This window comes from Ictidomys tridecemlineatus, chromosome 14 (genome assembly GCF_052094955.1).
Source record: "Ictidomys tridecemlineatus isolate mIctTri1 chromosome 14, mIctTri1.hap1, whole genome shotgun sequence".
Classification (NCBI taxonomy): Eukaryota; Metazoa; Chordata; class Mammalia; order Rodentia; family Sciuridae; genus Ictidomys; species Ictidomys tridecemlineatus.
Genome location: NC_135490.1, coordinates 62,983,258 through 63,000,053, shown reverse-complemented (window position 1 = coordinate 63,000,053; position 16,796 = coordinate 62,983,258). Strand labels below are relative to the sequence as shown.

Here is a 16,796-nt window from a genome sequence, read left to right as displayed (position 1 = left end):
AAAACTATCCTTCTGATTTGGGACCTCATCCACCAGGGATTCCGTTAACCGCTTTTGTAGTCCAAGAATTTGAGTTAGGAATCCCTCCAAGAGGTAGAAGGGGTGATTAAAATGGAGACAAGAATAAAAGCTTTTAGACATGGTTCATCTATGCCAAGAACAGCTTCAAGAGGCTTACAAGTGCTCACAGGACCATCAAAGGATGCCAAAGTCGATACCTGTATTTGTTGATTCGTTGAAATACTCCATTTCAGGGTTCTTGCCACTGAAAACATCTCCTCTGTCTGGAATCTCCTCTACACCAAATGCACAATTGCTTCATTCATCTCTTCAGAGAAATCTGTCACCAAATCCATAAGCTGCCTCTGCTGGCAGGCAGGGCAGAGTAACAACAAGCCCGGCCTCCGCCCTCTGGGATGAGCCAAGGATGGGGTTCCTGTGTTAATGAAGCCCCAGATATCTCTCCTACCCTGCGGACAGTCACTCCTCTCTCCTGCAACCTTGTCCCCTGTCCTCTTCCCCCTCAAAAAGAACAAAGCGAGGGAAGACAGATGGAAGCAAGATTTCCCACCTCAACCAATGTGGGGAGATTCACATAAGCATACCACATGCTCCCATACCCAAAAGGAGGAAATCTAATCTTATGCCATGACTTCTACATGCATTTGATCTTTGTAACCACCCAGTGAGGTAGGTTGTTCATGGAAGAAAAAACTGAACAGAGTCACGGTGAGAAGAGCGAGACTTGAGTTCACCAGCTGATGGCAAGATGTGAGCAAACCACCAAGATTCTGGATTTGGGGTCACCTGTTTCTGTACTGGAAGCAGCAACAGTATCTCCCTTACCCACCTCTGGAGATGTGGGGATGGAGGTCAAGTGCAAATCTAAGTGGTAAGTGCAAGTCTAATGTACAGATGTGAATGGGCTGTGAGCTCTGGAGGACAGGCTATCTTCTACTTGGTTGTTATATGCTAGGCACCCAAATCGGTTAGCAAACCCTTTATTGGTGCTGGAGTGGAATAAAGTGGTGCCCACACCACGTCCTCTGTAAACCAGCAAGACCTTTCAGATGGCCCAGGAGAAGTGGTGGGGAAGTGAGGCATCCTGTGGCAGCCCCCACAACCACAGACTGAGTGCACAGAGCAGGGAGTGAGAAGAAGACAAGGGAACCCCCAAGCCTATCAACCAGATCAGCCAAACCCATTGCCATCTGCTCAGAAGAGCCTTGGAACCCTCTTGCAAGAAGTAAGACTTGAACCTACACCCAAAGCACAGCCCACTTTAAAGGGACAGTGGAACCCAAGCCTTGGTCGTGGGAGTGGGGCAGAGGAGTGGATGCTGGCCTGGTGCCAGCCTCAAAGAAACCCCTTGGCTCCTGACGGAAATGGCAGAGGAGACTTGACAGTTGGGATGGCTAAGCTACGAGTTAAAAGCAGAAAGTGCTCTGGGCAGGCTTCAGTCGGGGACAGAGTCAGAGGTATAGCAGAGAATCCCCAGAGGATCAGATCCTTCTCGTAGCCAGGACAGCTCTTCTGTCTTCTGTCCTGACAAGCACTGCCACTCCTTCCTCAGGGAAGCCTCCCCTGAGGCTTTGGATCCCCAGGCAATTTATCTTATCTATCCTCTGACACTAACTGCATTCAACCTTTCCTAGAAGAATCTTTGCATTCCTATTTCCAAGTCCCTCTCAGAAGCTACCACAGTGTCCAGGTGTGTGCCTGACAGGTAGACACACATTGAAGAAACCAAGGCAAGTGAAGCAAGAAAAGGCACAAGGGGAGGAAGGCAGAAAGGCCCTGCTGCTCACCAGGACTTGTGAGCCAATCTCCACTGTCCTGCACCTTCCCCACCAACCCTGTGCCCCAACATGGCCCTTCGGGGTACCATGCACATCTGGGGGGCAGGCAGTGGGCAGCGTTTCAAACAGGAAGGAGGCCTCTTCCTAAGCCACTTACACGCCTGAGCTGGCCGGCCCTCCCCACCCAGGCAGGAAGCAATCCTGCCAGATCCCATCTGCAGAACCACAACCGAGCCTCACTCTCTCGAGTGATTTGTGTGTCAAAAACACGCCAAGGCTGTAAATCAGGTGGTAGGAAGCTCTGTCTCCTGTTTTCCTGCTCAACCAGACGGAGACAGAATGTACTGCCACGGGCTCTCAAATCTGGAAAACCAAGTCGGATTTAAGATGAGATTTTTAACAGGCATTAACAAGGGGCAGTTCTGGGGAGCAGGGCTCCTGGCTACCCCTCCCTGGCTCTGAAGTCGAGAGAAACAGTTACCTCCTCCCCAGCTGGGGGCTTAGTGGGTGGGGGACCTGAAAGCCAGGTGCCTAACAAGCCCTGGTGTTCAATAGCAGCTGCTTAGAGCCGCTACCCAGGAGGCTCCGGAGGGGAATTTTCCACTGCCCAGTTTGATTTAGCTCAGGATTTAGCTCACGCCTGCGCTGCTGCCTTGACTGTAAACAGTGCAGCCAGCAGGAAGGTGGGGGAGCCCTCCAAGGGGGCAGCAGCCAGGCTGGAGCAGAGGCGAAGGTGTGGTAGGGTGGGCTTGAGGTGCAGGTTTTGACTGCGCCCTGGGTCTACCCCCGCAGTCTGCACCTGGAAGGCTGGGGTGATTTGGAAGTGCTAGGGGTGGACAGGACACTTTTTGCATAGGGAGAAGAGTCCCCAGGCCCTGTTTGGAAGAGGTAGGGGACCGAAGCCAAGGAGTCGCCTCCCTCCCCCTGTTGCTCTCTTTCTCAGGGCGTCTGAGAGGTGCCCCGCGTGGGTGAGTGCTCCCTCCCTCCTGGCGCTGCACCTCCCCCTCCCCGGAACTGCCACCCCCTCAGCCTTGAGCTGCTGATGCCCTCTGGGTTCTGTTTTCATTCCAGGCTGTGGATCCGGTCGTGGGAAGCAGGTAGGAAGCCATGATTCTGGGGGTTAAATGAAAAAAAAAATATATTTAGTGCTCACAGAAAACCAAATATTGGGTTAGGAGCCAGGAATGGAGAGGGAAAAAACCCAAAGCAAACAGCAGAGGAAAGAAATTCCTACCAAACAAGGTCCCTATTCATTCTTCCAGTCCCAGGTGCAGGAGCCTGCAGGGGAAGACTGGCTGAATGCAAGACTTTGATGAGACCCCAAGCTCAGATCTCACAAGGTCCATGGGACCCAGGGGCTCTCAGCACCCTCCCCAAAACGTTGTCAGTATCTGGATTGATGGTAAGCACCCTAGAGTTCACTAGGGTGGCTCTAAAGCCCTCTGGGAGCCAGGGATGGGGGTGGGGAGGGAGGACAAAAGAAAGTATTCCTGGCTTGACCTTGAATGAGTGCCTTGACCTCCCTGGGCCTCTTCTATGGAATGTAGGGGTTGGATCATGGTTTCACAGGTCACAACATCTTATTGTTCCGTTCCTGCCCCAAATTAGCAATAATGTGAGCAGGATCATGACAACAGTGCGCATCTGCTTCCCCAGGAGTATAGGGTGAAGCTGAAAGAGATACAGCTTTCTGTGTGTTGACTCTCCCTGGAGTAAACTTCTAGGGTCTAAATTGACTCCTCTGGAGACTCCAGACTCCAGGGAGGTGATTCTGGAACCTGCTTAGATGGCTACTTAGACATCAGCCTGACCGGGGTATCGCAACACTCAGCCCGACCAGTGAGCAACCTGAGGAGGGCTCCGTGATGGGGAGAGGCTTAGGGGTAGGTAGAAAGAGAGAAGAGTCAGAAGAAGGGTCCTCACAGACCTCCTAGACATCTCCTGGGGACTCACAGATACGGCAAAATGTGTCCTCCTGACCCCAGGATGCCAAGACGCATTTGTATCGAATCACTGAAGTATCTGCAGGAGGCCAGGGTCCCAGGTTTCCAAGGACCTTAAGAAGCAGAAGTTGGTGGGGACTGAATTCTAGCCAATCAAAAGAAAGGAAAAGCTGGAATTCCTCTCCCTTGCACCTGCCCTTCTCTGGGAAGCACTTGACTCACTGCTTCTTCCCCTAGTTTTCTCAAAAGGGCCCAAATGGAATCTGGGCATCCCCTGTACCTGGTGGACAGGAAAGGTCAACCTGAAGACCATCGATTCCTTTGTGTTGATGAATGCCCACTCCAAAGAGCCCCAGCCTAAACACGACCATGTCTGCTCGTTAATTCCCTACCCAACCAGGCACTCAACACACATGTATTTGTCAATTGAGTCAGAAGACCAGAACCTTGGGAGGGGACATGCAGAGACAGCCACAAATAAAACAAATTCCCACTGGGCCCAGTGGCCCACACCTGTAATCCCAGTGGGCTTGGGAGGCTGAGGCAGGAGGATTGCAAGTTCAAAGCCAGCCTCAGCAAAAGCCAGGTGCTAAGCGACCTAGTCAGACCCTGTCTCTAAATAAAATACAAAACAGGGCTGAGGAATGTGGTTGAGTGCCCTTGAGTTCAATCCCCGGTACCCCCAAAACAATTTTTTTAAACTTTTTTAAATAAATAAAATAAATTCGCACAAACCTGCTCCTTTCCTAGCACTCCTTTAAGCTCTATAAGTTATACCACTTCCCACCAATTTTCCAGAAACTAAAAAATCATCTTTGACATCCATCCAATCAGACACCTCCTATTTATCACCCAAACTCATTCTTGCAATCTTACCACCCCACTGTGACTGCCCTCCTGGGCCCTTGGTATGCCTCACCCAGATTACACAAACTCCCTCCCAGCAAGTAACTCTGAGCGGTCTTCTTCATTCCAGTCTCTCTGGATTAGCTGGGGAAACACACACACACACACACACACACACACACACACACACACACGTGTATATCTGTGTGTGTGTCTTAAGTCATCTCAATTACCTGCATTTTTTGTTGTCTGCTATTTCAAGACAAAATTTTGAATTCACTAGGAAACATGCACATGCTTTTTTCACCCACTGAACACAGCCTATCTGCTACCATTTCCCTGGTCTCCGGTCCTAGCTACTGACATCCCATAAACAGATCCTGCTGGACTTCTAATCAGGATGGAGTGGTGAGTTCTCTGTTCTAACCAGTGATGAATAAAACATTCTAATCTATAACCCAACACACAGAGTTGGGCTCAGAAACAAGAAGGTGAACTTTCTGTGAGCCAGAAGCAGAACAGAGCCCAAAAACACTGCGTGGGAAACGTGACGGAGGTGCTGCTGGGCTCTGGGTCCCCAAGGATGGTTTAAGAAAGCAGGAGCGCAGTTACCTTTGAAAGGACCGGAAGGAACACTAGGGGCCTTCCAGGGGTCAGTAGTAGGCTTTTCTTGCTCTGGGTTTGATGTGGGATAGAAGAAATTTATAAATAGATGGAAAAGAGACATAAAGGAAGGACAAGGAAATAAGATTTTAGTTTAGAAGTTTCACATACTTTTTCCAGGCCTGTCACTCCCTAAGGCAGTCTTCCTTCCAGGCCTGTTACTCCCAAATTCCTGGAAAACCTGTAAGTCTACCTGTGCACTGTTAGTTAGCCCCTCCCCCCCAAAAAACACACTAACAGGGAGATAAGCTATCTTGAGGAACCTGTAATTTAGGGGACTTTGCAGCAGTCCCTATTGATCAGATAATGAAGACCATCGCAGCCTGAGGATCCTGAACAGCCCACCAGGACCCACCTTGAGATCACCAGACTGATATCATTTCCACTGACCTTTCCATACCTGCTCTTCACCAAGTTTCCTTTCAAAGAAATCCCAGGAGCCCTTAAAATATGTTTCTTGCTCTCAAGATGACCAGCATTCTCCCTTCAATGTGTATTCCTTGTTTTACCCCAACGGCATCCCTCTCTTGAGATTGCCCTCATTCTCCCTTGAATATGTACCTGCTTTCCTAAATCAGCCTCTGTCTATGCCTCCAACTGGTGGATGCTAAAATTATTTCCCATCCCATATATCAAGAACCTCACTGTTGCTGGACGCGGTGGCACATGCCTGTAATCCCAGTGGCTTGGGAGGCTGAGAAAGGAAGATCTCAAGTTCAAAGCCAGCCTCAGCAAAAGCAAGGGGCTAAGCAACACAGTGAGACCCTGTTATAAAACACTGTGAGACCCTGTTATAAAACACAAAATAGGGCTGGGCATGTGGCTCAGTGGCCAAGTGCCCCTGAGTTCAATCCCCAATACCAAAAAAAAAAAAAAAAAAAAGAACCTCACTGTTCCTGAGTGGAACTCCCTCTTCTATCCAGGAACCCCTTGATCTTCTTTGGAGACTTCTTTTCTGTGTCAGGTTGGTGGATGCCCACTCCAAAGAACCCCAACTCCTTTTCATTTCACCAGAGCATTTACTTTGCAAAAATTTCCTGGGGGCTGGGATTGTAGCTCAGTGGGAGAACACTTGCCTAGCAAGTATGAGAGGCACTGAGTTCGATTCGCAGCACCACATATAAATAAATAAATAAAATAAACAACAACTAAAAATATATATTTTAAAAAAAACTCATCTAGGTATTCATTTATGGCCTGAGTACTTTTCTGTATATTCATTGTACTTCAATAGAAAGGTTTATTATTTTAAAAAAAAAATTCTCTGGGAGACAGGAGACCAGAGGAAGATCCTGCTTCAGGATGATGACCAGCACAGGGCAAGGTAAGAGGGGCAGAGGGAGCAGAGCCTCACAATGAGAAGCAAGCCAAGCCACACAGTGTCTCCACATCTGGATTGGCATTATTCTGGCAAGGAGAAAGAGCTGTGAAATGACACATAAGACTTTGTTCTGGAATAGGATGGAGGGTGGAAGATGGGGTGGAACCAACCACAAAGCTATCAACTGCACATTGAGGAAGAGGCCGGGAAAAATAAAAGACAAAAATAAAACAAATCAGAGGGAGGAAACTGGCTTTCAAAATGGATCTGCAAAGCGAAGTTCCAGAACACATTTCAACAATGAAGAAATTTAAGCCTTCTTCATTAGAAAGATGGCAAAATCAGTAAACCACATGCACACAGAGATGTTCGTGTGCATTTGCATCTACGTGACTCAAGGACATTGAACGTACAATATCTATCGAAAGCAAGAAAAAAATATTAGGTGAAAAACAATAGAAATGCAGACTAGAAAAGAAGAACCAGTTCTTAAGAACTTGAGAAGTCTTAAGAATTTTTTAAGCATTGATATTCAGGGTAAACTCTAGGCCAAGTATAGTCAAAGCGAAAAAATAGCGAATTGGAGGATAGTTAGGAAAATTTCATGAAAAATATTGTACAAAGAAGCCAGAAGGGGAAACGTGAAAGCTAAGTTATCAAATGGATTAAGAGACTCTAGCCTAAAGAAGATCCAGAGAGAATGAAGACCATGTCCATGTGTTTTGTTTTTGATAATTTTCCATTTGTTTCTATCAGTATTCTTACTATGGCCTTCTAAATTCTTCTTTGTAGGGAGATCAGAAGGCAGACTGGAGACCAGAGTCCTCACCTTCCTCCAGAGGAGGAGCAGGTGTCTTAGTTGGACAGTTTATAGAGTCTAGCTGGATTCCATTTGCTAATATTCATCAACCCCAAGCCTGCAAAGCAAGTGTGGTATCAGCAGAGATTTCCTATAGCTCCCTGACATCTGGGGGGTGACAGCAACTTCCTGGTTCTCTTGGCCACAGCTACAGAAGTGAATATGAGAGTTATACCTCCTAGGGCTGGGCAAAGAGTTCAGTTGGTAGAGTGCCTGCTCACATGCACAAGGCCCTGGGTTCAATCCCCAGCACAGAAAGAAAGAAAGAAAGAAAGAAAGGAAGGAAGGAAGGAAGGAAGGAAGGAAGGAAGAAAGAAAGAAAGAAAGAAAGAAAGAAAGAAAGAAAGAAAGAAAGAAAGAAAGAAAGAAAGAAAGAAAGAAAGAAAGAAAGAAAGAAAGAAAATTAGTTAGTTATACCTCCTGGTTTTCCTTTCAGTGTTTTTGTTAGCATCTGCTCTAGTTTGAATGTGTCACCCCAAAATTCATAAATTGGGAACTTAATTTCCAAAGTCATATGTTAATGGCATTTGAGAGGTTATTAGGATTAGATGAGGTCATTGAGGGATCTCCATGTTGGCATTAGTGTCTTTATAAGAACAGGAAGAGAGACCTCAGCTGGCACACTGATTCCATCTCACCCTGTTGAAGCCCTATACCATGATGCAGTAAGGTCTACATCAGGTACTAGCAGCATGCTCTGAAACTTTCCAACTTCCAGACTGAGAACTAAATAAACCTTTATTCTGTATAAACTACCCTGCCTCAGGTATTTTGTTATAGTAACATCAAATATAAGAACAGTACCTCATTTCCTATTTTAAATCCTTTCTATTTGAAATACCTAGGGTGTTTTGTGTGTGTGTGTGTGTGTGTGTGTATGTGTGTGTTCTTGACTTATAAAAGTATAATGGCTGTATTTGAAAATACAGTACTTTACAAAGTAAACCTAAAAAATAAAGAGTTGTAAAATAGGAGACAGACAATCAGAAAATTAAAGAACAATTAAATCTGGGAGGCCCAACATTAAATAATAGGAGTTCTAGAAATATAACTCAGGAGAAACTGAGAAAAGGAACTCACCAAAGAAATAATTCAAGAACTTGCTCCCAGAATCAAAGGTCTCAAGTTTGCAAATTGAAAAAGCTACCTTTTACATAGCACAAAGGATGAAAATAAATCCATGCTGCTATAGTATGGATCTTAAATGTGCCCCAAAGTCTCATGTGTTAAAGGCTTGGTTGCCAGCCTATATCACTACTTAGAGGTGGTGGGACCTTTAGAAGGTGGGGCCAAATGGAAGGAGGTTAGATCACTGGAGGCATGCCCCTTCAAGGGCATGTTGAGACCCTAAACCCGTACTGTCACTCTCACTCCCTGGCCACCATGAGCTAAACAGCCCTCCTCCACCATGCACTCTTGCCAAGATGTACAGTGTCACTACAGGCCCAAAGCAACAGGGCCAAGCAACCATGGACCTCTAACACTGAAAGCCAAAATAAACCATTTCTCCTTTTAAGTTGATCATCTCAGGAATCTTGTCACAGTGACAGAGAGTTGACTAATACACATGCTCAGGCACATCATAATGAAATACTAGAACATTAGGGATTTTTTTAAAATCCTACAAGTTTCCAGAGGGGGAGAAACATACTCATTATCAAGAATCAAACACACTTAGATTTCTCATAAAGCAAAAATGGAATCTAGAAAATAGTGAAGTCGTGCCCCCCCCAACATACTAAAGAAAAAATATTTCTAATATAAAATTCCACACTCGGGGCTGGGGATGTGGCTCAAGCGGTAGCGCACTCGCCTGGCATGCGTGCGGCCTGGGTTCGATCCTCAGCACCACATACCAACAAAGATGTTGTGTCCGCTGAGAACTAAAAAATAAATATTTTTTTTTTTTTTTTTAATTTTAGTTTTTTTTTTTTTTTTTATTGATTGTTCAAAACATTACAGAGCTCAAGACATATCATCTTTCATACATTCGACTCAATTGAGATTTGAACTCCCCAAATACATAATACAGACTCACTTCTGTTACATACTCACGTTTTTACATAATGGCATATTAGTGACTGTTGTATTCTGCTACCTTTCCTATCCCCTACTATCCCCCCTCCCCTCCCCTCCCCTCCCATCTTCCCTCTCTACCTCCTCTGCTGTTGTTCAGTTCTCTCCCCTTTTTTCCCCCCACCCCCTTTCCCCTCATAACCTCTTATAATTTTGTGTATCACTGAAGGTCTCCTACCATTTCCATATGTTTTCCCTTCTCTCTTCCTTTCTCTCCCCCCATTCGTCTTAGTTTACTGGTAGTCTTTTCCTCATGCTCTTCCTTCCTGTTCTATTCTTAGTGGCTCTCTTTATATCAAAGAAGACATTTGACATTTGTTTTTTAGGGCTTGGCTAGCTTCACTTAGCATAATCTGCTCTAATGCCATCCATTTCCCTGCAAATTCTATGATTTTGTCGTTTCTTAGTGCTGCATAATACTCCATTGTGTATAGCTGCCACAATTTTTTTATCCACTCGTCTATTGAAGGGCATCTAGGTTGGTTCCACAGTCTAGCTATTGTGAATTGTGCTGCTATAATCATTGATGTGGCCGTATCCGTATAGTGTGCTCTTTTAAGGTCCTCAGGGAATAGTCCAAGAAGGGCAATAGCTGGGTCAAATGGTGGATCCATTCCCAGCTTTCCCAGGAATCTCCATACTGCTTTCCAAATTGGCCTCACCATTTTGCAGTCCCACCAGCAGTGAACAAGTGTGCCCTTTTCCCCACATCCTCGCCAACACTTATTGTTGTTTGACTTCATAATGGCTGCCAATCTTACAGGAGTGAAATGGTATCTTAGGGTGGTTTTGATTTGCATTTCTCTGATTGCTAGAGATGGTGAGCATTTTCTCATGTGCTTGTGGATTGATTGTATGTCCTCCTCTGAGAAGTGTCTGTTCAGGTCCTTGGCCCATTTGTTGATTGGATTATTTGTTATCTTATTGTTTAATTTTTTGAGTTCTTTGTACATTCTGGATATTAGGGCTCTATCTGAGGTGTGAGGGGTAAAAATTTGTTCCCAGGATGTAGGCTCTCTATTTACCTCTTTTACTGTTTCTCTTGCTGAGAAAAAACTTTTTAGTTTAAGTAGGTCCCATTTGTTTATTCTTGTTATTAACTCTTGGGCTACGGGCGTTCTATTAAGGAATTTGGAGCCCGACCCCACAATATGTAGATCATAGCCAACTTTTCCTTCTATCAGACGCAGTGTCTCTGTTTTTATATCTAGCTCCTTGATCCATTTTGAGTTAACTTTTGTGGCTGGCGAGAGAAAGGGATTCAATTTCATTTTGTTGCATATGGATTTCCAATTTTCCCAACACCATTTATTGAAGATGCTATCCTTCCTCCATTGCATGTTTTTAGCCCCTTTATCAAATATAAGATAGTTGTAACTTTGTGGATTAGTCTCTGTGTCCTCTATTCTGTACCATTGGTCCACCTGCCTGTTTTGGTACCAGTACCATGCTGTTTTTGTTACTATTGCTTTATAGTACAGTTTGAGCTCTGGTATCGCTATACCTCCAGATTCACACTTCCTGCTTAGAATTGCTTTTGCTATTCTGGGTCTTTTGTTTTTCCATATGAATTTCATGATTGCTTTATCTATTTCTACAAGAAATGTCTTTGGGATTCTGATTGGCATCGCATTAAACCTGTAGAGAACTTTGGGTAGTATCGCCATTTTGATGATGTTAGTTCTGCCTATCCATGAACAGGGTACATTTTTCCATCTTCTGAGATCTTCTTCTATCTCTCTCTTTAAGGTTCTGTAGTTTTCATTGTATAAATCTTTCACCTCTTTTGTTAGGTTGATTCCCAAGTATCTTATTTTCTTTGAGGATATTGTGAATGGAGTGGTTTTCCTTATTTCCATTTCAGAGGTTTTGTTGCTGATATACAGGAATGCCTTTGATTTGTGCGTGTTGATTTTATATCCTGCCACTTTGCTGAATTCATTTATTAACTCTAGCAGCTTCTTTGTAGATCCTTTTGGGTCTGTTAAGTAAATTATCATGTCATCTGCAAATAGCGATAATTTAATTTCTTCTTTTCCTATTTTTATGCCTTTAATTTCTTTTGTCTGTCTAATTGCTCTGGCTAGTACTTCGAGAACTAAATTGAATAGAAGTGGTGATAGAGGACATCCCTGTCTTGTTCCAGATTTTAGAGGGAATGCCTTCAGTTTTTCTCCATTTAGGATGATGCTAGCCTGAGGTTTAGCATATATAGCTTTTACAATGTTGAGGTAAGTTCCTGATATCCCTAGTTTTTCTAATGTTTTGAACATAAAGGGATGTTGTATTTTGTCAAATGCTTTTTCTGCATCTATCGAGATGATCATATGGTTCTGGTCTTTAAGCCTATTGATGTGGTGAATAGCATGTATTGATTTCCGTATATTGAACCAGCCTTGCATCCCAGGGATGAATCCTACTTGATCATGGTGCACAAGTTTCCTGATATGTTTTTGTATTCGATTCGCCAGAATTTTATTGAGAATTTTTGCATCCAAGTTCATTAGAGATATTGGTCTGTAGTTTTCTTTCTTTGAAGTGTCTTTGTCTGGTTTTGGGATCAGGGTGATGTTGGCCTCATAGAATGAATTTGGAAGAGCTCCTTCTTTTTCTATTTCTTGAAATAGTTTGAAAAGTATTGGTATTAGTTCTTCTTTGAAGGTTTTGTAGAACTCCGCTGTATACCCATCAGGTCCAGGGCTTTTCTTGGTTGGTAGTCTTTTGATGGCTTCTTCTATTTCTTCCTTTGTTATTGGTCTGTTCAAATTGTGTGTGTCTTCTTGTCTCAATCTGGGCAAATCATATGCCTTAAGAAATTTATCGATATCTTCGCTATCTTCTATTTTATTAGAATATAGGGTTTCAAAATAGTTTCTAATTATCTCCTGTATTTCTGTAGTGTCTGTTGTGATATTGCCTTTTTCATCCCGTATATTAGTAATTTGAGTTCTCTCTCTTCTTCTTTTTGTTAGCATAGCTAAGGGCTTGTCTATCTTATTTATTTTTTCAAAGAACCAACTTTTAGTTTTATCAATTTTTTCAATGGTTTTTTTTGTTTCAATTTCGTTTATTTCTGCTCTAATTTTAATTATTTCTTGTCTTCTACTACAATTGCTGTTGTTTTGTTCTTCCTTTTCTAGGTTTTTGAGGTGTAGTGTGAGTTCATTTATTTGTTGGTTTTTTCTTTTTTTGATGAAAGAACTCCAGGATATGAATTTCCCTCTTAAAACTGCTTTCATTGTGTCCCATAGATTCCGGTATGTTGTGTCTGTATTATCATTTGACTCTAAGAATTTTTTTATCTCTTCCTTTATGTCTTCTGTAACCCATTGATCATTCAATAACATATTGTTCATTTTCCATGTGGTGTAGGATTTTTCCTTCCTTTTTTTATCATTGATTTCCAATTTCATTCCATTATGGTCAGATATGGTGCATGGTATTATCTCCACACTTTTATATTTACTAAGATTTGCCTTATGGCATAATATATGGTCTATTTTTGAGTAGGATCCATGTGCTGCTGAGAAGAACGTGTATCCACTTGATGATGGTTGGTATATTCTATATATGTCAGTTAGGTCTAGGTTATTGATTGTGCTGTTGAGTTCTATAGTTTCTTTATTCAGTTTTTGTCTAGAGGATCTGTCTAATGGCGAGAGCGGTGTGTTGAAGTCACCCGTAATTATTGTGTTATGGTCTATTTGACTCTTGAACTTGAGGAGCGTTTGTTTTATGTAGATTGCAGCTCCATTGTTTGGTGCATACAAATTGATAATTGTTATGTCTTGTTGGTGGATGGTCCCTTTTAACAGTATATAGTGTCCTTCCTTATCCTTCTTAATTAACTTAGGTTTGAAGTTGATTTTATTTGATATGAGTATGGCCACTCCTGCTTGCTTCCGAGGGCCATGTGAGTGGTATGATTTTTCCCAACCTTTTACCTTCAGCCTGTGTATGTCTTTTCCTATCATATGAGTCTCCTGAAGGCAGCATATTGTTGGATTTGTTTTTTTGATCCAGGTTGCTAGCCTATGTCTCTTGATTGGTGAGTTTAGGCCATTAACATTTAAAGTTACAATTGAGATATGATTTGTACTTCCAGTCATGCTTCTTTATTTATTTATTTTAGTTTGGCTAGTTTTACTTTTTTGGTTATTTTCTTCCTCCTTTACTGAGATACCTCTTGTTGTTAGTTTTGGGCACTATTTTTCAATTCCTCTTCTTGTAGTATATTGCTCAGAATGCTTTGCAGTGCTGGTTTTCTTGCTGCAAATTCTTTTAGCTTTTGTTTATCGTGAAAGATTTTAATTTCGTTGTCAAATCTAAAGCTCAATTTTGCTGGATACAGTATTCTTGGTTGAAATCCATTATTTTTCAGCGTTTGAAATACATTGTTCCAGGATCTTCTCGCTTTCAAAGTCTGTGCTGAGAAATCAGTCGTTAACCTAATTGGTTTACCCCTGAATGTAATCTGTCTCTTTTCTCTGGTAGCTTTTAATATTCTCTCCTTGTCCTGTATGTTGGCTATCTTCATAATTATGTGTCTTGGAGTTGGTCTATTATAGTTTTGAATGTTTGGGGTCCTGTAGGCTTCCAGGATTTGGCAATCCATTCCATCTTTCATCTCTGGGAAGTTTTCTACAATTATTTCATTTAATATGCTGTCCATTCCTTTGGTTTGAATCTCTGTGCCTTCTTCTATCCCGATGACTCTCAAGTTTGGTTTTTTAATGGCATCCCATATCTCTTGAATAGATTGCTCATGGGATTTAAGCATCTTTTCTGTGTTGACTATACTCTTTTCAAGTTGATAAACCTTGTCTTCATTATCTGATGTTCTGACTCTCTCTCCTCTCTCACTCTCTCTTAAAAAAATATATATTTTAAAAAAAAATCTGTATTCGTCTTGTTTCACATTCCCTTCCATAACTTTAGACTTTAAAAAAAAAAAAAAATCCACACTCAGCCAACGTAGCAATCACATGTAAGACTAGAGGAAAAAAAAAAACATTTTTACATATATGAAGAATTTCTAAATGTATCTTCCAAATACTCTTGGGAATCTACTAGAGGATGCATTATATCAAAAATAAGGAAGCAAACCAAGAGGAAGCCATGAAATACACAAAACCAAACCCAAAAAGAGATGAGAGAGATGCCGTGATAATAGCTGTGTAAAAATGTAAAAGGCAACCAATTCAGGTTCGAGCAGATCAGAATATTCCAGGAAAGATTTCCGTAAGCAGATGAAATAGATAGATTACTTAATTTTGGGATTTACTGAGAGAATATTTATATAACTTGGACTGAATCAGTAATAAATACGTATAAAACTAAGCAAATGAAAAAGGAAGGCAATCATGAACTCCAGAGAAAATAAAAAGTAAAAAAAAAAAAAAAAAAAAGCTGTTAGTATATCACATAGCTTAGTTGTGACTAGTGTTTTAGTAGTTGTACTAATACACATATTTAATATATGTCTAATCAAAATATGGTATTGGCTCAGCCATAAAAATGAATGACTTTATGAGTTTTGCCAGTAACTGGATGGATCTGAAGACTATCATGCTAAGTGAAATAAGCTAATCCCACAAAAACCAAAGACAAATGCTTTCTCTGATATGTGGATGCTAACATATAGTAAGTGCGGAGTGAGGGAATAGAAATTCAGTGGATTATCAGTGGATTAGACAAAGTGGAGTAAAGAGAAGGGAGCAGGGATGGGAATAGGAAAGACAATAGAATGAATCAGACATAACTTTCCTGTGTTCATAAGTAAATACACCATCAGTGAAACTCCACATCATGTGCAACCAAAAGAATGGGATCCTAATTAGAATAAGTTATACTGTATGTATGTCTAATATGTCAAAATACACTCTACTGTCACATAAATCTAAAAAGAACACAAAATTAATAACACCTTTAAATTTGTGTATGAAAAAAAAATACATGGTATTGGGAGGATTGAGGTACAAAAGAATGCCCAGGTTGTAGAGAAGGAATGGAAAGAACTAAAGTCTTGTCATCCATAGAAGTCTGTAAGTAATAACTATAGCAGAAAAATAAAGAAGCAGGAATATAAGTATATTATTTAGAGATATAGAGGTGAACACCAAAAGAATCAATTAAGATGAGAATATTATGCTAAGCAAAATAAGTCAATTCCAAAGTACCAAAGGCTGAATGTTTTCTTTCTCTGATATGCAGATGCTAATTCACAATAAGGGGTGGGGGGAGAATAGTGATATTTTGGACCAAACAGAGGGGAGTGAAGGGAGGAGGGGGGTATAGGGGGTACGAATGATAGCAGAATGAATTGGACATTATTACCCAGTGTGCTTATAGGATTACACAACCTGTACAACCATTTATTATATGATGTGTCAACATCCATTCTACTGTCCCATATAACTAATTAGAACAAATAAAAATATAAAAGAATCAGTTAAAAAATAGTAAAAAATGTAAAAAATGATGTAAAAAATAGGTCTGGGGTAGTAGCTCAATGGTAGAGCACTTGCCTAGCATATGAGAGGCACTAGAATTGTCTCAGCACCACATATAAATAAAATAAAGTTCTATCAACAACTTTAAAAAAAAGAGTTGAAAAGTGCTGCTTCTGAAGAAAGGGAAACAAGAGGCAGGGAGTATGGCCCTGATATTTTAAAAATAAGTCTAAATTTTAATTATTTAATTAATTATTTAATTATTTTAATTATTTAATGTGTGTGTGTGTGTATATATATATATATATATATATATATATATATATATGATTTCAAATAGAAATAAATCAAAAGTTAATGACCCCATATTATATACAATCAAAATGCACTAATAAAAGAAAATTTAAGTTAATGAAACAACAACAAAAAAAAATAGAAAGAATAAATGAAAAATGTTGGTCTTCAGGGGAAAGTGAATAAACCAGGCAAATCTCTAGCAAACCTGACCAAGGGTAGTACACACTAACAATATTAGGAATTAAAATAATACAGTCTCTACTTATCACAGATTTTAAAACACTGTGAACAACTTTATAGATTTGAAAGACTCAAATAAAATGGATAATTTTCCACCAAAATTGATGTAAAAATGGTCTACACCAATAGCTATTGAAATTTTTGAATTGGTAATCAAAATTCTCTCACCCTGAAAGATATCTGTCCCAGATGGTTTTAGAAACTTGTTTTCTTAAACTTTTAAAGTACAAATAAACACTCTCTTAAACAAATGTTTTCAGTTCCTGTGGGATTTGTCCTTCCAAATCCTTCTGGTAAGAT

At 41.2% G+C, this 16,796-nt stretch overlaps 1 long non-coding RNA gene across 1 annotated transcript; it reads left to right on the top strand.

Annotated features, from left to right (window-relative positions):
* The first annotated feature begins 1,849 nt into the window (after positions 1-1,849).
* On the top strand, positions 1,850-8,186 carry LOC144370458 (uncharacterized). Its single transcript, XR_013430439.1, has 2 exons — positions 1,850-2,896; positions 3,062-8,186. It is a non-coding gene; the product is annotated as an uncharacterized LOC144370458 (long non-coding RNA).
* Positions 8,187-16,796: the final 8,610 nt, after the last annotated feature.